At 40.2% G+C, this 26,055-nt stretch overlaps 1 long non-coding RNA gene across 1 annotated transcript; it reads right to left on the bottom strand.

Annotated features, from left to right (window-relative positions):
* On the bottom strand, positions 1-26,055 carry LOC121156846. Its single transcript, XR_005883929.1, has 3 exons — positions 26,043-26,055; positions 11,611-11,613; positions 1-116 (listed from the first exon to the last, which is right to left on the bottom strand). It is a non-coding gene; the product is annotated as an uncharacterized LOC121156846 (long non-coding RNA).

Below are 26,055 nucleotides of genomic sequence, written 5' to 3'. Positions count from 1 at the left end.
GTCCTAACTGCTCTACTTTCCAACAGCTCCCAGTTTGTGGCCTGGGAAAGCAGTATAGGATAGCCCTAAACCATGGGGCCCTGCATCTGTGTTGGATACCTGGAAGAAGCTCCTTGCTCCTGATTACATATTGGCTCAACTCTGCCATTGTAGCTACTTAAGAAGTGAATCAGAGGATGGAAGATTTTTCTTTCTGTCTCATCCTCTCCCCATAAATATGATCTGCTTTTTCAACAAAAATAAATAAATCTTGTTGTTAAAGCCTCCTGACAATAGCCATTTAGGGGGATGCTCCCCTGTTTCACTTATGGTGGTTCAGTGTAGTACACTAGCTGTCTGGCTGGTGAACAAGGACTCCAGAGCTTCTAAAAGTCAGCCTCCAACTCATTTTTGGAATAGTATTAACCAGCTCAAATCAAGGGATCTAAACAATTTTTCTTAAGACAGAAAACAAATGCAGGTTTGACAATGATTTCACATATAAAATAAGTAATGAGATTACTGTTCTGCCCAAGAGGACACTCTGAAGAAGCAAGGCAATTTGTAGCAACAACTGGGCCATTGCTCAGGATTTTGAGTGTCAGAACACTACAACTGGGAGTGAGGCATAAGGCTAGGAAGGAGATATTAGTGGACACTGTTTGTGATACAATGAGACCCAATAAGCTCTCCCAGAGACCCCTGACAATTTGGTGTTATCACCCCGCTATCCCACCCCTGGCATTACCATCTCATGGAAAGATACTCTGGAAATGACTGAAGTCTCTAAAATTGAAGCCACTGGGAATAAATAGGGGATATGAAGGTGGGAACACGAAAATGACCACAGGCCTGGTCAGTGAAATGTTATGGTGAATAGCAGTCCCCAGCCCCCTTTCTCCTTCCTACTTACAGACATGGGAATTCATCAGAACATTTCCTTAGACACAATCAAATTGTTTCAAAGAAAAGCACCCAAATCTGCAATTACCTAAGCAAGGATTGATTCTCCTCAGAATACTCTGCTTTAGCAAGCATGTTTCAGGCCATTTGTGCTACTCTCAGAAAATATCTCAGCTTGGCAATCTACAGATAACAGTTATGTGCTCAATTCTGGGGCTGGGAAGTCCAAGACCAATTTGCTGGCAGTTTCAGTTATCTGGCGGAAGTGGTTCTCTGTTTCCCAGATGGACCTTGTTCCTGCATCTTCTGGGAGAAGAGAAAAGTTATGTTCTGCCATAAGAGAAGGCAGAAGGGCAAACAAGCTGAACCATGTATGGAATGAACCTCTTTTAGAAAAACTTTCATCTCATTTATAAAGAAATAATGTCTATGACCTAATCACCTTTAAATGGTCTTATCCCTTTAACACATATCACACCTGAATTTTAGAGGACACAGTGAAGCCATGGTAAAGTCATCAGCAGACACACTCCTCTGACAGCCAGCCTTCAACTAGCTTTCTACTGCCTCACTCTCAATAATGAATAGCTGGCCAGGAATCAGAGTGGAATGAAGGGGAGGTAGGGGTGATAGAAAGCAGAAATCCAGAGGAAATAGATACCATGTAGGTTATAAGGAAGTATCAGAAAAAGAAAATGCCTATGATTAATGTTCTTCAAGAAATGAGTTCATATCAATAACGAAGAAAAAAACAATGGGAGAAAGGAAGTTGTTAGAAATTAACAGCTTGAGCCAACAATTATTAGCCTAGTGATTAAAAGGTCAGTATCGCACTTCCAAATGTCCAAGTATAAAGCTCTGGCACCTGATTTTGGCTTCTATCAGTGCAGATCCTGTGAGGCAGCAGGCAATAACTCCAGTAACTGGGTCTCTGTCAGTCACCCGGAAGACCTGAGTTGCATTCCCAATTCCTGGCTCCATCCTAGCCCCAACATAACAGCAAATGTTTGAGGCCATGGAGGGAAGAATGATTGTCTCTCTCTCTCTCTCTTTCTCTCTCTCTCTCTCTCTCTCTCTCTCTCTCCCCCTCTCTCTCTTCCTATGCATGTGTGTGTGTGTGAGGGGGTTCTCCCCTCCTTACCATAGCCCTTCAAATAAATTTTAAAATATTTAATAGGGCAACTAAAATTATAACATATTGGAGTCAGCACAATGATGTAGCGAATAAGGTTGTTAACTACAGAACCAACATCTCAAAGCATGCCAAGTCCTGACTGCTCCACTTCTTATCTGGCTACCCACTTATGGCCTGGAAAAGCAGAAGATGGCACAACAGCTTGGAGTTGAGTACTCAGGTAAGAAACTTCTGGCTCCTGGCTTTAAAGCAGTCCAGTTCTGTCCACTGCGGATGTTTAGAGCATGAACCAGCAGATGAAAGATCTCTGTCTCTCCCTCCTTCTTAATCCGTACCTTTGCCATTCAAATAAACAAACAAATCTTTAAAATAAAAAACAGGTTGTATTTGTCAATGAACAAGTTAAATACCCCATCTCTATCTGTCTGTCTCTAAAATTACATTTTAAGAACAGATTTTCAAATTATTATGTATTTTGACCCCTAGCTCTCAAGCCTATTTGTAAAATGAAAACCTTAAGAAATGCTATTATAAATAGGTTATTAATGTTACATAAATACCTGACCTCTTAAATTCTAAATTTCTGGTAAATAGAAGTCATACTTCAATGCTTTAGAACTACATTTTGCACATTTGAGGGATGATTAAGAACTATAAGAAATCTTTGAAAATATTCTCAAATATTCTAAACATCTCTAATCCTTTTGCATCCAAAGGCATGTTAAACATGTTGTGAGACAGCTACTTGCAGAATTTTTAAAACCCACTATTTTTGAGTTAAACAATGCTAGTAAATTAAATGAGAGATATAAAGCAATTTTTCCAAGATGAAAACAATGGAAACATTTGGAGATACTGATCTAGTCAGCAAAGTTTTTATGATGCTTACTAAATACAGCATTAAGATAGATAATCTGGGTTTTCTAGCACCATATAGTAAAGATGTTTTTCAAGTGCAAATTCAGTCTTGTTTGAGAGGAAATGCTATATAGATGAAAAACAGATCTTTGTTTCTCGAAGAGCAAAAAATAGAATGTGGTAATCTCTTTCCTCGAGGAATACACAAGTATATTCACTCTTGTCTAGAGGATAAAAACTGGAGTTGGAAAATTATTTCTAGAAGATGTTAATTTAAGCAGAACTTTTAAGAATAAATTGAAAAAAAAGACTAAAAGGAAAAGTATCTTCTTATAAAATGTGACTTTCCCAGGAATGAGAAGATGCTGTTAGTGTGGAAGAGCTGGAGTTAAAACCAGGATGGTTCCAGGCACGCTGAGACAGTTGCTCAATCTTTTCTGATATAAAAGAACAATCTGATTGAAAGTTAAAAGAAAATGCAGATAATTGGAAATCTTAGGAGTTGCAAAGTTCTGGTCTGGACATAAAGGAGATATGTAGTCAATGAAATCATAGGAAGCTAGTCTTTTTAACGTGCACTGCGTGCCACACAATAGAGCTTGAAGGATAATCCTAAATCAATGGACAGCCACTAATGGATTTTGCACAAGAATGAAATGTAATGATTTGCCTTTGAAAAGATCCTTCTCACTGCCCTAAGGAAGATAAATCAAGAAGCTAAAACAGAAGGAAAGTGACCTGGTTAGGAAGCCACAATATTAATTCTTAGAAAGAAACAAGAAACATGACCACTGTAATAAGGATGTAGAGAGGTGATAAATTCAAGAGCCATTTAAGTCAGAATGGTAGGATTTAAACACTTATACATTGAGGACCTATAATTACTCCCATGTTTCTGATTTAGTAGCTCAACAGATGGAGGTTTCATTCATCAAGAATGAAAATATAAAACGCAGGCTTAGGTACAGACTTTTGGAAAGAGAAAGATCATGAATTCTATCAAACTTGATGAATCTAGGAGCTCCACATAGTGTCTTTATCAAAGTAGTAAAGGTTGAATATTTTCGATATAGTTCTTGTGCCCTGATTGAATTTTTAATTGGAAATATTTGTAAATGGATAGCATATAGGTAGCAAAGTGAGGAAATAATACTAACACAAAGTAAGATTAAAAATGGTACAAAAGGAAGAGAAATCCATGAATATAGAGGTTTACTTGAAAAAAGAGAACTAAGGTGGACTGTTGTCAAGGAACAAAGATAGGAAAAAGTTTCAAGAAGAAAGTAATTGGTCAGTGTATGAACCAAGGTTGTCCAAAGAAAAAGGATGAATACAAAAGACAGATGACAGAAAAAGAGAGAGATAGAAACTTTCTTGCATTTGCCACCCGATGCACAGAGAAAGCCAGTGGGAGTAATTCCCAAATTCAACAGCTGATAGCCAAGAATGCCAATGACGTAAGTTCTACTTCAGGCAAGAGACCCGTCTCCAGATCAAAGGTTCAAACAATGAGTTCCTTCCTTTTACTTTAAACAAAACGTGTATCTCCACTGAGAAAGACAGTCAGGTTCCTTCAATCTATCAATTCAGATATCAAACCCGTCTAGAAACAACTCCACAGACACACACAGAAACAATGAAGATACCCTGAGACCTGGTCAAGTGAAAACAAAAGATCAACCATTCCAGGTCCTGAAGCTTCAGAGGAGTACATAGAATAAGACTGAAAAGTATTCTTTAAGCTCAGGAACTCACAATTAGAAAATTTATCCAGAGTAGTTTTATTGTAGAAATGGAGACTAAGACTTTATGATAGTAAGAGTTTCAAAAACAGGTAAAATTATGGGGTAATCTTTTAAGAAGCTTGATAAAACCAGTATAACATCTGGCTCCCGCCTCAAAAACATGACACTACTGAAAATTAACAGTCATCTATATTCTGCCAGCAAGCTCAGCAATCTTAGGCATCCCCTAACACTTAAAAAAAAAAAAAAAACTTTTGGCCATATAATTCTGCAATCAGTAAAACATGCTCAGCGAGAAACTTAAAAAAGAAAAAGAAAAATGCTACCAAGTTTGCATGATATAAATGTAGAACTGTTTCTCTACTTGCAGGAGTTACAGTTACATTGTAGGTTGAATATATAAAGTAAAAATGCATTTAACACACTCAACTTACAAACTCAACAGTATTGAGCTTTTACCCTCATTAGCATGTGACTATCACACAATATGGAACTGCGTTGCGTATCACTAACCCAGGATCAAACTGAACATGTTTGCTACTGAATACTCATCACCTTTCCATCATTGTAAAGACAAAAACTTTGTCTTTATTGTTTTGATGTCAAACCATCTTAAATCAAAATAAATTTGTGTAATAGAAACATGACTTCTAATAGAAAGGGTAAGGGAACTTGAAGTTTTAACTTCATAAAAAAAAATAGCCTTGGGCCTGGTGCGGTGGCGCAGTGGTTAAGGTCCTCGCCTTGCACGCCCGGGATCCCATATGGGCGCCGGTTCTATCCCGGCAGCCCCTCTTCCCATCCAGCTCCCTGCCTGTGGCCTGGGAAAGCAGTCGAGGACAGCCCAAAGCTTTGGGACCCTGCACCCGTGTGGGAGACCCGGAAGAGGCTCCTGGCTTCGGATCAGCATAGCATCGGCCATTGTGCTCACTTGGGGAGTGAATCATTGGACGGAAGATCTTCCTCTCTGTCTCTCCTCTCTGTATATCCGCCTTTCCAATAAAAAGTAATAAAAATAAAATATTAAAAAAAAATAGCCTTGTGTAAGACATATCAAGGTGGTAAGAACTGTTGGTCCTACTCAATATATTCCTTAATAACTCTTGAGGAAAAATTTAATTCCTCAACTGATTCATTCAATTCATTTTAAAAAGTCATAGCATACAACTCTTTGGAGTTGGGCCCGGCAGCGTGGCCTAGTGGCTAAAGTCCTCTCCTTGAATGCTCCAGAATCCCATATGGGCACCAATTCTAATCCTGGCAGCTCTACTTCCCATCCAGCTCCCTGTCTGTGGCCTGGGAAAGCAGTCGAGAATGGCCCAAAGCCTTGGGATCCTGCACCCACATTGGAGACCTGGAGAAAGATCTGGGCTCCTGGCTTCAGATTGGCACAATACCGGCCATTGTGGTCACCTGGGGAGTGAATCATTGGACGGAAGATCTTCCTCTCTGTCTCTCCTCCTGTCTGTATATCTGACTTTCCAATAAATAAATAAATCTTAAAAAAAAAAAAAACTCTTTGGAGTTACAGTCTGAGATCAAATTTAAATTGTTAAAAGTTGAAGCAAGTTTCCCTGATTTCTAGAAACAAAAGCAGTTTCAGATGTCAAAGAGGATGTGTTTTCCCTATACTGAATCACCTGATTTGTACTTTTGGTAAATTACCCCAAATATGACCTTAATTTTACACAGTGAAGTTTTTAATGGGCTAAGGTATGCTGCAAGAAAGACACCAATGCTTATATGACTTAAACATGAAAGATTTATTTTTTGCTCATACTACATGTCCATAATACACCATCAGGAAATTCTTATCTTAGTCATTTAGAAATCAAGGTGCAGGACCCAGTACGATGGCTCAGGAGCTAAATCCTCACCTTGCACGCCAAGGATTCCATATGGGTGTCAGTTCACGTTCTGGCTGCTCCACTTCCCATCCAGCTCCCTGCTTGTGGCAAGGGAAAGTCAAGATGATGGCCCAAAGCCTTGGATCCCTGCACCCACATGGGAGACTGGAAAAAAAGCTCCTGGCTTTGGATAGGTTCATCTCTGGCCATTGAGGCTACTTGGGGAGTGAACCAGTGGACAGAAGATTTTTCTCCCTGTGTCTTCTCTGTAAATCTGCCTTTCCAATAAAATAAACAGTTTAAAAAAAAAAAAAAAAAACCAAGGAGCATAGACCAGCCTGCAAAGTCAACATTATGCAGTAAGAGATTTCTAGTAGCACTTCCTACCAGCCTGAGAGTAATAACAGTCACCTTTGTTCATAAATATTTACTTAGAACTAACCACACAGATATGAAAGGCCCAAAAATTATAGAATTTAATCCTATCATGAGCCCAACAGATAAAGAGAAAAATATCCTAGGAGAAATTTTTGAATGACTATCATGAAGCTCATATTGGTTAAACTCACATCTTCACACACACACACATATTTAAATACAAGCATGTATAGGTACATATATATTATAGCAAATAATAGGGGCAACTCAGATAGGCATGACCTTCGCGTATCATTTCTGATATTAACACGTTGACATCAATACTTTGCATATAGGCTCATACATATTAGAGCAGACGTTCTCAAGAATCTAAGAGTTTTAAATAGTATTCTAGATGAGGGTTATCTGCACGCACAAAGATAACAATCATACTCAAATAACATACCTTTTCAACTTTATAACAGGAAAATAAATTATTTCCTGTAAGGATAATTGGATACTATGCTGCTTAGGAAAAGCAATTTCACATTTCACAAGCGAATGAGTACCCTCCTTTGATAAAGGGATAATCAATGTTTATTCTTCACTTGGGAAGTGCAAAAGAAAGAGAATGCTCTCACAGACTGCCACTGGCACAAGTCTTCCCTGAACAGTTCCCTCAAGCTACATTTTTTAATTGATTGGCTCCCTTCCAGACATCTGCAGATTACATGGTGTAGCAGTCGAAGAAATGCAATGTCATGACCTTGACCTTCTAATAAAGATGCATTTAACTTTTTTTTTCCTCAATCTATTGCTTCACAAAGTCAGGCATGTCTTTTGCTATTATCAGAAATATCTTCAATAAACTCGAAACCTTCAGCAACTGACAAGTTAGTTATAAAATGGAATTACTAATGAAACATCTAGGCATTTTCTTTGCATGAGCATACCAGTATTTGTTTGCATATACTTTCAATTTTTTTGTTTTCAGTCCTTATAATATCTCCTGTTCACTCATTGTTGCTCTCTCATCCTATTTGTAACTATGGTTAAAATACCTAAGTTGCTTTGATAATCCCATAATGATTTTCTCATTATGAATTTATTCCAAACCTATGAGCAGAAATTGACTGTCTTCCTTAAGCAAAAATCTATTTTTTTCTGCCTAAGCCAGGTCACTTCTCTGAGCATCTGAGCATCTGAGGGAGGTGAGTTTCCATGGATAATTACTGCCCTTCTTTTGATTTTACAAATTCAGTCAGCTCACCTGGAACTGCCTTTTTGACATTGGATACTTAGAGAACTTAGATTCTTGTAACTTGCCCAGTCAAAATTTGTATCAATCCCTCAAAACATTAGAGAATAAATCTTTTTACCAGGCAGTTTTCCTAAAAATCAGACAGGGGTAGTTAGTTGGCAAAGCAATTTAGATGCTACTTGAGATGCTATATTGAAGTGCCTGCTTCAAGTCCCAGCTCTGCCTCTGACCCAGCTCCCTGGAAATCAGCCACTGGAAAGACAGCAGATGATACCTCATACATGTGGGTCCCTGCCACCCACATGAGTGACCCAAATTGCAATTTTTGATTTCTGGCCTTGGTGTGGCCCAGTATACTCATGTAAGCATTTAGAGAGCGATCCAGAGTACAGAAAATCTCTTTCTGCTTCTCAGCCTTTCAAACAAAATGAAAATAACTAACTAAACAAATAAATAAAATTGCTTTGTTTAAAAAATAAAGTCAGATTATTTATAAACTAACACACAGAGGAGAAAGTTAACCCATGATTCCAACACTAAAAACTCAAACAGATGTTTCTTCCTTATGAATGTGTTCTCACAGAGTAATGAAATTGAAGCTCCACGGCATCGCATTTGCTCAAGGTCCTAAGTAAACTAACCTTACTATGGCCATGATATCTGTCACTTAAAATATCAACTAAAACTATAAAAACCTGGAGCTCTACACAATTTTGATTTTCCCCCTCTTATTTATGGCATAAAAATGCAATTCCTTCTTGATAATTACAGCACAGAAAAAAATGGCCAAAGATAAATATAGGAGTTTTTTTTCCTCAATTTTGAAAGGCTATTACCTAAAATAAACAAAATTATGAATATACCAATAACTAAAAAAAGGGATGAAATGAATACATCCATATTAAAAGAATATTTTAAAAACTGGTTGTCATAGAAACTGGTATATAAAAATTATTATAGTAGGAGGCGGGCCTGGTGGAGGTTATTGTGGGTCACTCCAACTAGGCTGCAGCTCCAACTGGTTTATGTGAGGGCTGGGTATGTGCTGGGCAGAACCAGGCTGGACTGCAACACCCATTAGTTCCAGTGGAAGGCAAAGCTGAAAACAGAACCAACGCAGCAATTGCAACCACCAGCTGATTGGGGCGATGGACTGTGCCAGGTCCTGTACTTGCTAGCACATACAAGAATCTGGTTTGAGCACACCTCAGACAAAGTTTCTTTGGAGATCTCTCCATCAAAATGCTGGACTCAGAACCCTAACCAAGAAAAGAGAGAAGACAGAACAGGTCAACCAACCAATTCAGCTATATGTTGGCAGCAAAATACGGAGCAAACAAAGACTCTATGATGGACTATGTCAATCAGTGAATTCTTCAAAGACCTCATAGTGCTTAGAGTGGCAAGATTGGCAGCGATTCATAACTGTTGAAATACCAAAACCACTTGAGCAAGAACCTCAGAGCATACCCTACATCCGGGACCTGGGGAGGGTGGGAAATTGGGTGGGACTTCTCCCTTAATACCCCCCCCCTTTAAACAATATGGAAACAATACTAGTCTTACCCACTTTCCTATAGCCCTTGAACCTTTTTACCCTGTTTAACTATGTAAAAAAAAAAAGAAAAGAAAAGAAAGAAGTCTTAAAAAGAAAAAAATGGGGAAAAAAACAGACTTTTTTGAAAGTCCTGCATATGCTTAAAAAAAAAGAAAAAAATTATTATAGATATTTATGTAAACCAAATTTATGCCTTTTTTACTGTGAGCATGTGGCAAATTCCCTCTTCATTTTGTTTCTCCTTTTTTTCTTCACTGAGTTTTGCTTTAAGGAAAGTACAACATTTCCATAACAGTAAGCCTTTGATGGTTACCACTCAAGAGGCTTTTGAGGAAAGCAGCACTGGAAAAGCAGTTACAGCAGCCTTAGTGAAATCAGTGGGACAGAATTCCCACAAGCTCCTCAATGTCCATATGGGAGTATTTTATAAGACAAAGATTCATTTTGCTAAAGAATCAGAGCCTCCCTTTGAGATTCTTGTGAACATGATGTATTCTTCATCCAGAAACTGTGTATTCATGTTCTGTATACGATTTTGCATCTGAAACCCACCTAACTCCTAGAGCTTGACTCACCATCTATAGATTATTATGCAACTGAAGCCTACCTATTGTCCCAGACCTTCACTTGTCATCTATAATTATGTATCACCCCTTATATTATATTCCTTTGTTCCAACAGGAAGCTATCAGAAGCCATGTTAATATTTCATTATCTATGAAAGATACACATTTCCTTTAAATAATCTTCACATGAGTTATCACAAACAATCTGGCATGTAGATATAACCTAGACTTTCAAATTATGTTATTGGTTGACATATCAAATGATTTCCCTTTTTATTTTAATTGTACATAATTTTAACTTATTTTAACTTAAATGAGCCTGACAGAAAGAATAGGTCAGGGGAGGCATTAAGCATACTAGGATGCACATGAAGTGCTTATAGGTACTTGAGGTTATCACTCCAGAAAAATAAAAACGGCTCCATTAGCTAAGCACTGAATTTCTTTGTCAATACTTCATTTTCTTCCTTTTACATTTTTAATCATTTCAATGATTGTACAAACAAGAACTGAGGGACCGAGAACCTGGAATTAGTCAGTGATTTATCAAAAGGCATAAGAAAAGTCTCCTTCTTGCATTTAGAAGCTGGTATCTGCAAGCAGTTGTTTGCTTTGTTTCCTACAATGATAGAGTTCACTGCTAATGCTGCTGAATGAAAGTTAACCCCATTCTCTCACATTGTTCTGCAGTTCCCATATTTAGTTTGTGTTGTCTTATTCACTTTTCCTTGTCTTATTCTTCAATAATTTGGATTCTTGCTTGCCAGGTTAGCAGCTTTCTTATTCCACCTACTTATTTAGTGCTCCTTAATTTCTAATTTTAATTTTAATTTTAATTTCTAATGTTCAATTTTAGCTCATTTCCTAGTCTGCCTTCTTGTGACAGACACACTCACAGTTACTCACTCTTACAGTCATCTACAACCTAGCCCCTAACTCCAGGTCCCCACTTTCCCAGTCACTCGCAGTCACTAAGCCCTACTCACACAATCATTCACTTGCACTTCTGGTCACTCCTGCAGAATCTAAACTGATTTCCATTCAATCCTGCTTACCTATACTCAGTAAAGTGCTGTCAATCTAACAGTTACCCAAATGCAGAGTTACCTGCCCCCATAAATTCACACAGCCTCACACCCAGGCACAAATTACATTCACCCTCAGTGCCATTTCCACTGTCATTCTCAGTCACACTAACTTCCAACACAACCAGCCCCACTCAAATCTAATTACGCTCACTCTCACCCATACCTAGTTGCACTGAGTCCATTCCCACTTAATCAAAGACTCTGCCATTGACACCTGTCTTCACTCTGTTTTACTCATTCTAAAGAATCTCATTGTATTCCAGTTCCTCCTTGTTACTTGCTCTCATACATGAACTAGCTTATTAAGAGTCACTCTCTTCTGCACTCACACTGGCTCAGCTGAAATTTTCAGATTCCCCACAGACACGCACATTGTACTCCACGTACTCACACAGAGAAATATCATTCACATCTATAGCAATGCATGCAGTTCCTCATTTGTGGATACACACATCCAGTGCCACACGTAACACACTGACAGGCCCCATTATAGACAAGTACACTGAGTCCCACTCAAAGATGATTTTGAGTAACATTCCCTTGCAGTGCAAGTAGGAAAGCTCTGTCTATCCTTAGAGAAGGATACAAGTAGGTTTTGAATGATTTAAAAGGCTTCTTTGTAATAAAGTTAAAAAACAACACCCCTCTTGTAATACTGTTGTGGGGAAATGATTGTGAGGAAGGCGACCTTAGTTCTTGTCTCACACTGAAGAATTTCCACATGAACAGGACAGTGAGCAAGATTTATTTTAACTTCATACACTTCCTGCTATAGCTAATATGATGTTGAGCTTCAAGTCAAGTTGCCCAGAAAACTTATTCATGTGGGGTCTTATGCTTAAAAGAGGGTGGGGGAAAAACTTACCAAAGGTCCAGAACTATAATCCTTTGAAGTCTGCTCACGATAAAACAAAAAAAGGAATGGTGGGACAGGAAAGTTTGGTTTTTCTATTTTCATGATATAATTAGAAACAGAGGAGTAGGGTCGGCATTGTTGTCTTCTCCTTTTTTTTAAAGATTTATTTATTTTTATTGCAAAGCCATATATATACAGAGAGGCGGAGAGACAGAGAGGAGGATCTTCCATCCGATGATTCACTCCCCAAGTGATTGCAATGGCTGGTGCTGTGCTAATCCGAAGCCAGGAGCTTATTCCAGGTCTCGCACATGGGTGCAGGGTCCCAAGGCTTTGGGCCATCCTCAACTGCTTTCCCAGGCCACAAGCAGGAAGCTGGATGGGAAGCAGGGCCGCGAGGATTAGAACTGGCACCCATATGGAATCCCAATTGTGCACTGTGAGGACTTTAACCACTACACTATCGCACCAGGCCCTGTTATTGCTTTTTGAGTTTTCTGCTTTTTGGTTCTTGTTTTTCGTATCTGGAGTTTATTTAAAAGCTGAGGACATCACAGGCAACAAAGACAGAGTTGACAAGGAAGGGAAAAGTGAGCGAGAGATGATTTGCTTTCATCTTGTGTCCACAGGGAAAGACAACACCCTTGCCTTGCTTCTTATGAGCCTGGAAAGGGAATTTACTGCATGATATTACTCCCAAAGTCCCAGGTGAGAGAAGGGATGATTTGAGAAAGGTATCATGTGGTTGACAATAAGCAAACTATATTACATAGGGTAGGGGAGGTATGACTTCCAATTTGTGACTCTAAATTTGCTACCTGCCTGTATCATTTCATGTCCCCCTGGGATTTCTGACCCCTATTCTTAAGAGTTGCTGAAAGATGCAGATTCTTCTCATCTTCTGTAGTCACTTCCTGCTGATTTTGAGTATATGCCTTGCATGTCCTGGATTCAGAGATCTCTATTTCATCTAACAAAGCCATCTCACAGGCCATAGAAATTTAGCTTGTGTCAACAGCTGTATCCCCCACATAGTCATTGTCACTCCAAGAAGTCACTGGCCTTTGACTTTTGAAATGGCATCTGTAGATCTCAACTGGTTCATATAAGCAGAACAACTCATACTGAACACTGGGCATGATCCTGTCCCGTGCACAGAAGTAAGTGAGCATAGGAGATGACACAATATGCACTGCAATGCTCCAATGTGAGGACACACTCATCCAGTTTCTGGCCTTCAATATTAGAGAAGTCATGTTGAAAGCCAGGTTTCTTGGAGATGCCAGAGGCCATCAGTGCCCTCAACCCCAGAACTCCAGCCTCAGTTCCCTGGTCTAGAACTGTTACAATCACTTAAAACCCATCAGTTCCCTAACCTGTTGCTTCCAGATCAATGTCAGGTCCATGTTCTGCTGCTCCCAGACTGGCAAAGGGCATACCAATGGTGTGACTTACCTAGACCTCCAGCATCAGGCCCCTTGCCTGCCAAAGGCCATCAGTGTCCCCTTCCCCCAGGTCCCTGGTTTCAGATGTAGCATAGTGGTATTATGCATGTGTAGCCTATCTATGACCATGAGGCCACTAACCTGCCCACTGTCAGATCAGCACAGTAGCCCACCACAGGTGTGACCACATTGGGACCCATGAAACACTTGTTCTACTCTGAAATCCTATCCTTATAGAATCCTCTACATATAAGCTTAGCTGCTCTTTTTTATGAATTTTTAATATTTTGGATTTGCATTGCTAATACTGTGACAGCTAGATGTTAGGGTCAGGTCTCTGGTGGGATGGCAAAAGGGGAAGGCTTTTATTTAAGATTTATTGATTTTTATTGAAAAGGCAGATCAGATTTATGAAGAGAAGGAGAGACAGAGACAAAGATCTTCTATTCGCTGATTCACTCCTCAAATGATGACAGTGGCTAGAGCTGAGCTGATCCCAGACAGGGGCTTCTTCTGGGCCTCCCACGCAGGTGCAGAGTCCCAAGGCTTTGGGCCATCCTCTATTGCTTTCCCAGGCCACAAGCAGGGAGCTGGGTGAGAAGTGGGATCCCAGCACTTGCAAGGTAAGGATTTAACCATTGGGGAAGTTTTAAAAACTTGTTTCTACTCAGAAGCTACCTAAGAAAGACAAAATACCAATACCACTCCTGAATTTCTAGTTTTATCATAAAAATAGCAAGGAAACAGTCATTCCATCCATCTGAGCTTTAGCTTATCATGAGCATAGACAAAAGTTACCAATTATTCCCTTCTGCTGGCTTGTGCTTTGAGTAAGCTATAAAGGATTACAATTCTGACCCTTGGATGAGTTTTATCTCCATCCTCTGGATGACTACAAGCTGCTGTTCTATTCCCCCTTCCTCTAAACTGTTCTTTACAGACTCAACTTTTACCAGATTTTTGGGTCTTCATCTCTTGGAGCCCCACTCCCGATTGGTAAAACAGGAGATTTCTGACTTCAATATATCTTACTTTGCTCACTGATTTGTCCACATGGAAATTCTTCTTTCATGTGAGACAAAACCTCAGGTTGCTTCCTTCCTTTGTGCTATTCTCTCAAACAGTACCACAAAAGTTTCAGAAAATGTCTTCCCTCTTTGTTTTAGTCTTGTCTTCACGTACATTACACCCCAGTTTCTAACACCTACGCCTGAGACGGTTTCCACAATTAACTGTGATTCACAGATCCACAATTCAAGTGGAAATGAAATTCCTTTTCCCCAATTCCTCATCTTCCTCTCTTGTTCTTATTCTTGACTTTTAGTAAGTGGCTGCTAGGACTCAGTTTGTTCACTCTATTTCAGTTAGCTACTATGGTCTGACGGTAGATCCTGCAACTAATAATCTTCAAGGACCCTCTTTCATCTACGCTTGGACTCTACTTGGGTTTTGCATAAACTTTCAGCATTCAGGTTCAGCCCTTAAAGACAGGCCCACAGCAGCTGTTCTCTTCCCTCCAAGCAGACTTCCTTAATGCCCACCATATGGCTACCTGGCTGCGCAGCCAGACATCCCCTTGTGGCCAGAGCCGTCTACATTCATGTTGTGCCCATCTGCTGAGATGCCCAAAAGGGATATATGCTGTTGCAGCAGCATCACTAATTTGGAATGCTCATTCTGAGAGTGAATCCTGTTTGCTAACAGGATGTTTTTTGAATCTCTTAAAGCCTCCATTCCCTAACATAGCCATAATTGTGATGAAAACAATAGCACTTCCCTCTAAGCCCTGTAAAAAAAAATGAATATGGTTTATATGTTCCAGTGGGGCTGCTTTGTCATCTTTATTTATAATTATTGTTGTCCCTAATAAAGGCCCAAAGCTTACTTTCATCACCAGGCACATTGGATTCTGTGACCTCTCTATCCCTTTTGTCCTTAAATCTTTTTCCATACTATTGAGAGTTCACCTTTATACGCTCTGGTCCTCTCACATCAAAGATATGAGCTGTATGCCGGAACTCTGAATCAGTCTAGCAACTGAGCGAGCGATGTAACAAAGGAGTATTGAACAGGAAAGGGTGGGTGTGCAGAGAAAGAGGTAGATGCCAGGGGTATTCTGGGAATGCTAAAAAGGTACAACAATAGAGCAGGATAAAGCTAAATGGAGGATTGAGAGTGGAGAAAATAGCAATGAGTGGGAAGGAAGAATAAAGCAATTCTTATCTGCCATTATCCTGGCAGTTCTGGACTTGGCCTACATTAGCAAGATCTTTGTTCTCATTTTGTTTTGGCTGTGCAGATTTCTCTTGCTGGGATTCTGGGAAACTTCACATCACCCCATGTCTCCCTCTCCCGTGGATTTAACTGATGTAGAGAAAAAGAACTAACTACTCAGCAAAATGAGGTCCCCTCTGTATAACACAGCTACTTTTCTTCATAGAGATGTATTTTGAAAAAATAATGTATGTTGCTTCCAATTACTGCGGGCTTTTAATGGAAGGCAGGGGAGCAAACAATAGGAGACAGGTTGCTTGAGTTCTAATGTGATTTGTTGTCATCAGAGGCTCACAGGAAGTTAATAAGGACTTAGCAGACAGATAGCTCAGGGTCAGGAGTTTGGAAGCCACACTTCCCATACCTACATAATCTTTTCTATTCATCTGTATATCAATGACACTTTTCTATCATTACCAGAGACCTGGAGGGGGGGCGGGCAGGGAGGAGGGAGTGATGTCACACAACTGCTTCCCTTTCAAGCCCATTTAAAGCCCATGTTGAGGAGGGCTCTCTCTCTCTCTCTCTCTCTCTCTCTCTCAGTGTGTGTGTGTGTGTGTGTGTGTGTGTCTTTCTCTCAATGGAAGGTAGAAACCTCTCCTTACCCTTTGCCCTCCTGATCCACTATCTTGAACATCGCCTACATGTGTCTGTATTCTTAACCTTCTGAATAAACCTCACTATTTTTTAAGTTGTGTCAGTGCCTGTGCTTAAAATGCTTTTAAATAAGAGGTGAGAACCTAGGAAATAAATATTAGGCCCAAACCTAGAGCACAATAGAGCCACCACTGGGATGAGCAGCCTTAACTGACACAGAAACCTGACTGGACCTAGGTACATTGCCCAAACAGCTGGCTCTTTTTCAACAAGGAAAAGACAATGGCCACAGATTTGAAGAAAAGTGTAAGAGTCCAACAAGGGATTATTTACTCTCACTCAATTTTATCATTTGCTATAAAAGGCTTTATAAAAATACAAGGAGTTCAATTAACTAATATTAAGGCTGCTCAGGTCCTGATAAAATGAAAAAAGGGAAAATTTCTTTTTTTTTTAAAGATTTACTTATTTATTTATTGGAAAATCAGATACACAGAGAGGAGGAGAGACAGAGAGGAAGATCTTTCATCCGATGATTCACTCCACAAGTGAGTGCAATGGCCGATGCCATGCCAATCCAAAGCCAGGATCCAGGAACTTCTTCTAGGTATCCCACACGGGTGCAGAGTCCCAAAGCCCTGGGCCATCCTCGACTGCTTTCCCAGGCCACAAGCAGGGAGCTGGATGGGAAGAGGAGCTGCCGGGATTAGAACCGGCCCCCATATGGGATCCCGGTGCATTCAAGGGGAGGATTTTAGCCACTAGGCCACACTGCTGGGCCCAGGAAAATTTCTTTAGGAGTGGACAAGATGCTTGCTTCTGCCCAGAAGGTACTTCCAGCAAGACAAAAGTACCATCCCACTTTTTTGAAACTCTAACTTTATCTTCAGAACAGAAAGAAGTTACCTGGAGTGGGGGCTAGACACAAAGGATAGTATGCTAATCCTCTACCTGCGGCATTGGCATCCTATATGGGCAACAGTTCCAGACAGGGTGGCTCCATTTTAAATCCTGCTCAAAGTTTCTGGCCTGGAAAACCAGCAAAGGATGACCAAAGTTCTTGGGGCATACATTCATGTGGGAAACCTAGAAACTTCTGGCTCCTGGCTTCAGACCAGTTCAGCTCCTGCCATTGTGACCATTTGAGGAGTGACCCAGCAAAAGGAAAATCTCTCTCTCCTTCTCTCTGTAACTCTGCCTTTCAAATAAAATAAAATAAACATTAAAAAAGAAAGAAAGAAGCTGGTTGTCCCACTCTTGAAATGTTCTTGTTTGTTTGTTTGTTTGTTCGTTTCACGGTGAGCATACTACCCAGGATTACAATTGCAGCTTTTTGATGGGTTGATGGTTAGCTGTTATTCTGCTCATTCAATTTGTGCTTGAAAAAGACTACTTCGACTGATTTCTCAGGTCTTCCACTCTTGGACCCCACTCCTGACTACTGAGGCAAGAGGTTTCTGGATTCAATAATAATCTTGCTTTGATCTGATTGCCTGATCTGCACGCAAATTCTTCTGTGTGAGACAAGAGTTGAGTTCACCTCGTCTTTGTCACCTCTTTTCCCTATCACAAGCACACTGTGCACAATAATGATAATCTTTTAGGATTTTCTCCATATTTTCCCAGAAAAAATTATTTATTTTCATTTCTCTAATTTGAAAACCAGAAACAAAAAGAGAAACAGATGAGTGACATCTTTCACTCACTAATCTGCTTCTCCAGTGCCTGTAACAGCCAGGGCTGGACCACACCACAGCTGTGAGCCAGAGACTCAACCTAAGTCTCTCACATGGGTGGCAGGATCTGAAATACTGGTGCAGATAGTGTTGCCTCCACCAATGTGCACTGGTGTCTAGTATCTAGTAAAACACTAGACTAGAAGTAGATCAGGAACTGCAACCAAGGCACTCCAGAAGGGGAGGCAGGCATCACAACAAATCTCTTAGCCACTGTGCTGAACACTCCTACACTGCTAATTTTTCACTGTTCATATAGATCACTTGTGGGTCTGATTAAAATGCAGATTCTGAAGGGCCAGCCTTGTAGCTGAGTAGAAAAAGCCATGTGTTGATTCTTGTCCTGGTTACTCCACTTCAAATCCATCTCCCTGCTAATAACCTGGAAAAGCAGCAGATGACAGTCTAAGTGTTTGAATCCCTCCCACCCATATGGGAGACAAGGATGAAGTTGCTGGCTCCTGACTTCAGCCTGGCCAAGACCTGACCATTATGGCCACCTCAGCAGTAAATCGGCAGATGAAAAAGCATTTCTCTCTGTCCCTCTTTCTCTCCCACTGATGCCCACCCCCACAATTCTGACCTAAACATTTCTGTATGCAGATTCATATTGTGACATTTGAAGGAGTCTGAGCCCTGGCTTCCCTAACAAGCTGCAGGTGCTACCAGTTCTGCCCGTTCTGAAGGACACACTGAGTAGCAGGGCTGTCAGCTTGGCATCACTCTACTACAGAATTTATAAAAACATTGTTAAGTTGTCAAATGTCAGAAATGGAGTGTAAGCAAGAAATGGAAGCAAATTACGTACTGATGAGCATTTAAAAGAAATTGAAGGACTAAAGGAGTCATTAATATTAATGATTTAAAATTGCTCTTTTGACCTCTTAGGCTTCTGATCATGCACCAAGGGTCTAAAAGTACCCAGTGCAATTTTACCAGAAATGTCTCAATGTATGAATATTTCAATTTCTGAAAAATTTAATACAGCTTTCCTTTTATTTCTTCAACCACACAATCCATGAACCAAGGGATTCTCTAAATTATTGAGATCGTAATTTAACTATTTGAAAAGTTTAGGAAAAGCTTTTCCCTCCACTTTGGCCAAATGTTTAATTCAGAAGCACTAGAAGCCAGTAGAATGCATTGCACAAAGAAAATGGGATGGTGAGGAAAAATCCAAAGAGCGGTACCATGCAGGAAGATTATAATCATCTCTCTCTACCCACCCCAGAAGCAATCCCATTATTCGGGAAAGAGGAATAAGTAAAGAGTCAAGGAGGTAGTTCTCAGGGGATCAAAAAGGCACAAGAGGACTTGTCACTGCAGCTTTGGGTGGTTCGGAAGAAAAAGAAAAGTACAGATGCACACATTACCCTCTTCTCTTCAGCTACTAGAGGAGCTATAGTAAAAAGGTTGAAAGTAAGCCTACATCAGCAAGCTTTATCTTCATTATTTTCTGAGACAGGGAATCCAGATATACCATGAGTGGGAATGGGCATTAGTATGTCAGTTTTGAAAAACAGTATGGAGGTTCCTCAAAAAAACTAAAACTAGAGCCCAGCGGTGTGGCCTAGCGGCTAAAGTCCTCCCCTTGAATGCACCAGGATCCTACATGGGCACCGGTTCTAATCCCAGCAGCTCCACTTCCCATCCAGCTCCCTGCTTGTGGCCTGGGAATGCAGTTGAGGATGGCCCAGGGCTTTGGGACTCTGCACCCATGTGGGAGACCCAAAAGAACTTCCTGGATCCTGGCTTCGGATCGGCATAGCATCAGCCGTTGCACTCATTTGGGGAGTGAATCATTGGACAGAAGATCTTCCTTTCTGTCTCTCCTCCTCTCTGTATATCTGACTTTCCAATAAATAAATAAATCTTTAAAAAAAAAAAGAAAGAAAATGCATACACCAAAATTTCCTGAGTATATTCAGGAAACAGAGTAAAAAAAAAAACCAAAAAGACTCAGTGTTGGATTTTGTTTCAGGCATTTACCATCCTGTGGCTGCGAAGAAGCCAATTTTACATTTATACCTCCTTCTCTAAAGTAAAGTTAATGACATATGCCTATTAGAAGGATTAATAATATGATAAAGGTGTTATTCACATACATATGAATCTCAATAAACTAAATCTATATTATATTATTTCATTGCTTTCCACACTGCCCAGAACCTTGTAAATGCCAATATACTTGAGAACTTAAGGCCTCTCCTTAGAACCCTGTCCTTTTCTCCCATAAAGAATTTAAGCAAACTCTTTTTGGCCTGAAAGTAAAACTTGTGTTTATTGTAACATATATGAATTGGTCCTAAGTAGAAATACTAAGAAAGATAGGACATCAGTTTAAGAGACACCCCAGTAGAACAATGTGATTTCTGTTCAAATGGAACCAAGAACAAACATAAAATTTATTGTGAAGCTTGAATCAAAGAATAGTAAAACCATTGATGCCTTATGAAAAGTTTCTGGGGTTATGGCCGCCCAAAATCAGTCATTTATAAATGGATAGCTCATTTTAAGGGTGGTATTGAAGATAAAAAATAATCTACACTGGCAGACTGTTCACTTCGATTTATGAGGGAAAATCCATCTTGTTTGTATCCTCGTGGAAGACAACGGACAGTTATTAGATGTCTCAAACGGTTCTGCTTGAAAAATTCTGATTGGAAAATTAAGCAAACTTTTCTGAGCCTTGTGTGCCAAAACTTGTGATCAGATCAGTCGCAGAGAACAGAGATTTCAGTGGAAATTTTCAACAAGTAGAATTGTAATCCTGCAGCATTTCCTTAAAGAAATGACTTGAGCCATGGCTTTCCCAAGCCAACCTTAATGACAAAATATAATCAAAGCAATGGCTGTCAGAAATACAAATGGTCCAGCCAAAACAAAAGTAGGCCTGTCAGGGTGAGCATTTGGTCTAGCAGCTACCACATTCATTGGGATGTGTGGGGCTCAAAGGACAAAGAGGTCACTAAGTCAACAAGATGGCGGCGAACAGTCAAGGTCACTGGATTACATGTGGCATGTGAGATGGCAGCCTAGGACAGAACCCTAGACCTGAACCAGGGCTGAGGTCAAGTTGCTTCAAAGAAAGACTGATCGGCCAGGGCCATTTCGCTCACCTGCCCCTAGCCTATGGGAGGTGGCTTCCACAGTTCTGCTAATGACAATTGGCTCCTAGTTTCTTCCCTCCTGGAATTCATGGCCTGAGGCTGTTCACTACTCTATGTAAGGATTTGGACTTCCCAATTAAATCAGAACTGCTAGAGTAACTCTTGTTGGTCTGGGTTTGTCTCTCGTGTGCTGAGAGGCTGAATGGCGAACAGCAGGCTCACCCCCTCTGGCAACTGGGTACTAAAGGATTCTGTCGGGGATACCCCGCAAAGATTTCTGCATTGCATCCTGGAGTGCCTGGGTTAAATTCCCAGTTCTGACCCCCAATTCCAACCTCCTGAAAATGCTCACCCTGGAAGGCAGCAGCTAACAGCTGAAAAACTTCAATCTCTGCCACTCGTTTGTGATCAGGACTAAGACTTTGGTTCCTGGTTTTACTTTGTATGAGCCCTTACCATTCCAGGTATTTGGGGAGTATTACAGCAGATGGGAGATCTCTCTCTCTTGTTCGCTCGCTCTATCAGCTTCTCTGTTTCTCCCGCCCTCCCTCAATTCTGCTCAATAAATAATACAGAATGTGTGTGTGTATAATATTTAATTTTGTTTATTTGAAAGGCAGAGTTACAGAGAGAGGATGAAATAGAATTGTTCATCCTCTGGTTTACTTCCCAAATGGTTTCAACAACTATAGCTGAGCCATACCAAAACCAGGAGTCTAGAGCTCCTTCCATGTGTCCCACGTGAGTGCAGGAGTCCAAGGACTTGGGCCATCTTTCACTGATTTCCCAGACACATTTGCAAGGAGCTGGATTGAAAGTGGAGGAGCCTTAACTTTCCATATAGGATAGCAGCATTACAGGCACAGGATGAACAAACTCCAATATATACATATGTTTCAAATCACACCAAGGGGCCCAGCATGGTAGCCTAGCAGCTAAGGTTCTCACCTTGCAAATGCCAGAATCCCATATGGGCACCGGTTCTAATCCTGGCAGTCCCACTTTCCATTCAGCTCCCTGTTTATAGCCTGGGGAAGCAGTCAAGGATGGCCCAAGCTTTGGGACCCTGCACCCACATGGGAGGCCTGGAAGAGGCTCCAGGCTGCTGGCTTTGGATCAGATTGGATCCAGCCATTGGGCCGCTTAGGGAGTGAACTGGCGGACAGAAGATGTTTCCCTCTGTCTCTCCTCTTCAGGATATCTGATTTTGCAATAAAAATAAATACATCTTTTTTTAAAAATCATACCAGTCAAGAGCAAAGGTCACAGTAACAGTCTTTTGGGGTGCTCATCACATATTCTTGCTGACTTCTTCGAAAGCTAAAGAATGGTGATATTTGCAGAGAGTATTTTGAAAAAGCGATCTCAAGCTTTAGCAGAAAAAAAAAAAACCCCAGAATCTTTTGCCAGAGTCCATCACCAGAGCAAAACTTCTTGCCATTCCTCTTATGAAATAAAGACAATTCTATGAAAGATCACCGAGCATCCATCTTACAATTCTGATTTGCCTTTTATGGACTTATTTTGGTTCTTAATCTTTAAAAAAAAACTTCATCTGTAGTTAATAATGTAATAATATTGCCTTGGTATGGTGGAATTCCTAACATACTTGATTCTTTAGGGGTAGACTAAATTCCTGGCATTATAGCTTACAAAAATGTCTTGAACTGAGCTTATGTAGAGAGACATAATTTCCTTTAATAAACCAGGGGAAGGTTTGGGGAAAATAGTGTGTGTCTATATATACAGAGATATATGCCATACATGTATATGTATATTAATACACATAAAGTATGTACACTTACATATGCTGATTTCTGGAACTAAAAAACTAGTCTCATTAGAGACTAGGTTACCACACTCCCTACTCAAAACCAGTCACCTGGTTGCAGTTGTTGACACTGTACCACTGCAAGTCCAAAAATAAAGGGAGCATTTAGAGTTCTTGGCCACTATTTTTGCACAGCCACTGTGCATCATAGCTGTACAACTTCCTATTCTTTTCTTTCTTCCCTAAGGGTCCTCCCTCAACCTGCCCACTAGTCAAACACGTGCAGGTTTGAGGCTGCCTCTTCCACAATGGCTTCAGGATGATCAGCATTCTGACAGATTGAATAATACAGGTATGCCCTGAAACCTTTTCTTCATCAAGAACAAAAGCTTGTGACGATCACAACAGGGCTTTTGTATCTTTGCCTCCATCCTACATGAATAAAGAATGTCTTAGCAAATTGTTGATTCCTCTGCACAAACTAAACACCTGCTCCTATTATCACTTTGCTGTATACAGACGAGCCATTCTAGGAACAAGTAGGACAAATTTTCTCTGGAAACTGCAGAACAAGCAGTGCCTAACTTGTGGATAGGTTGTGTTCCCTGAGTTGATTTGCAAATGAGCTGCTTTATTCCAAGAAGCAGTGTTATAAATGATTGCCAACTTCTCTGTGTCATTCGTAAAGCCCTTGGAAACCCACAACATAATTTAAGTGACACAGCTTTTAAAAATGATTCATTATTTATGAGGAAATTGACCTTCACAAGGCATAAGCAGGAAAACGTGTGGCACTGGGAGAGAAAATCTCTCAATCTTGGCTGTTCTCTCTTCTTCAAGACATGTTTGCTGTAATCGCTGATTTTCAAGCCAGAAGCATAATCAGGCAGCTGAACTCACTGCCCTCGTGTTAACTGGAACTCAGACACAGATGTGATGGGGACTTGGTGACTCTTGGCTTCTGGTGGATGATAAACAAATACAGACATTCCCAGAATGTTTCTTCTTTTTTTCTAAAGATTTATTTTATTTTATTTTTATTGGAAAGGCAGATATACAGAGAGGAGAGACAGAGAGGAAGATCTTCCGTCCAATGATTCACTCCCCAAGTTAGCGCAATGGTCGATGCTATGCCAATCCGAAGCCAGGAGCCTCTTCTGGGTCTCCCATGCGGGTGCAGGGTCCCAAAGCCTTGGGCTGTCCTCAACTGCTCTCCCGGGCCACAGGCAGGGAGCTGGATGGGAAGCGGGGCCGCCAGGATTAGAAACGGTGCCCATATGGGATCCCGGGTGTGCAAGGCGAGGACCTTAACCACTGCGCCACCGCGCCGGGCCCCAGAATGTTTCTTGATTCATGGTTCAGAACTTGCTCTGACCAGCAATGTGTGTACAGTTTGAAAATATTGGTATATATGAAGAAAAAAAGGAATTCCAGAGACACATTGTTATTTCCCATGCATAAGCCTAACAAAAATGGCTGTAATAATGAAAACTTAACCCACAAGTCCTAATTTTGCCTTGCCATACTTGTGCCAAAAAACAAACAAAAACATCCTTCCAAGAATAAGTTTTCATGAGACCTCTTAAGGCTGAATAGAAACCCCAAGGCTGACTGCAATGTTTTCTTTTCTTTTTTTTTTTAATCACATTATTCTTTTTTGTTTTATTTATTTTTAATTTTTATTAATATATAGAGAATAGATTTCATGTATTTCATAGGTGATTCTATGAATCTCTCCTCCCTCCTTTTTTTTTATTTTTGCAAAACATAATTTCTATTAACTCTATAATCACAGGCTTAATCCATCAATAACTGTAATAAGCTGTAATATTCAACAAGGAAAAAGTAAAAATGGTGCATAAACAAAATTAAAGCAACAACCATTTTACAAGATGTCCGTTAATGCTTCTTTGGTATTGTATAGTAACTTCCACATATAAAAAAAACATGATATTTGCCTTCTGGGGAATGGCTTACTTCACTAATCATAATAATTTGTAGCTGCATCCACTTTGTTCCAAAAGCAGGATTTCATCTTTTTATGGCTGAGAAGTATTCCATAGTATGTATTTATGCACATTTTCTTTATCCAGGCATCAGTTGATGGACATATGAGTTGATTCTATATCTCAAATATAGTGAATTGAGTTATAATAAATATATAGAGGCACCTACAAATCTTTTAAATGCTGATTTCATTTCATTTAGGCCAATTCCCAGGAATGGAATGACTGGATCATGTGGAACTACTTTCAGAGTTCTGATGAATCTATACGGTTTTCCCAACTGGTAGCACTGATTCACATTCTCTCCCAACAATGTATTAGAGTATCTTTTTCCTCTAGCCAGTGGCTCAGCCTCATTTACACATTCAGTAGAAATGATACCTTTAAACACCACCTCACACCTACTGAAACGTGAACTGGGACTTGCAACCTAAACCTATGTGACTGAACAGGCCTGTGACATTGTTCTATGTAACTGAAGTCAGGGAATCACTCACCCAATGATGCTTTTAAATAAATTAAGAAAATGAGATAGTTTTTCCTTTTTTTAAGATTTATTTATTTGTTCTGATTGGAAAGTCAGGTTTGTTTTGAAGACTTATTTTTATTGGAAAGTCATATCTATGGAGTGAAGGAAAGAGAGAATAAAGAGAAAGCTTTTACATCCACTAATGTGAACCAGCGCCCATTTGAGATTGATCCCAGTGCATGTAATGCAAGGACTTCAGCCACTAGGCTACCATACCAGGCCCCAGTTTTTCTTTTTAAAAGTAATGACTAAGGGCTGTGGTGATAGTTCAATTGTCTAGTCCTCTATCTACAAGCACCAGCATCCCATATGGATTCCGGTTTGTGTCCTGGCTACTCCACTTCCCATCCCTGGGAAAGTAGTGGAGGATGTCCCAAAGCCTTGGGAGCCTGCAACCACATGGGAGACCTAGAAGAAGCACCTGGCTTCAGATC

The sequence above is a fragment of the Ochotona curzoniae genome, unplaced genomic scaffold (assembly GCF_017591425.1).
Source record: "Ochotona curzoniae isolate NIBS_2020 unplaced genomic scaffold, NIBS_Ocur_1.0 contig_3498, whole genome shotgun sequence".
In the NCBI taxonomy this organism is placed as follows: domain Eukaryota; kingdom Metazoa; phylum Chordata; class Mammalia; order Lagomorpha; family Ochotonidae; genus Ochotona; species Ochotona curzoniae.
The sequence above is the reverse complement of the archived record's forward strand: the minus strand, read 5'-3'. Positions and strand labels throughout refer to the sequence as shown.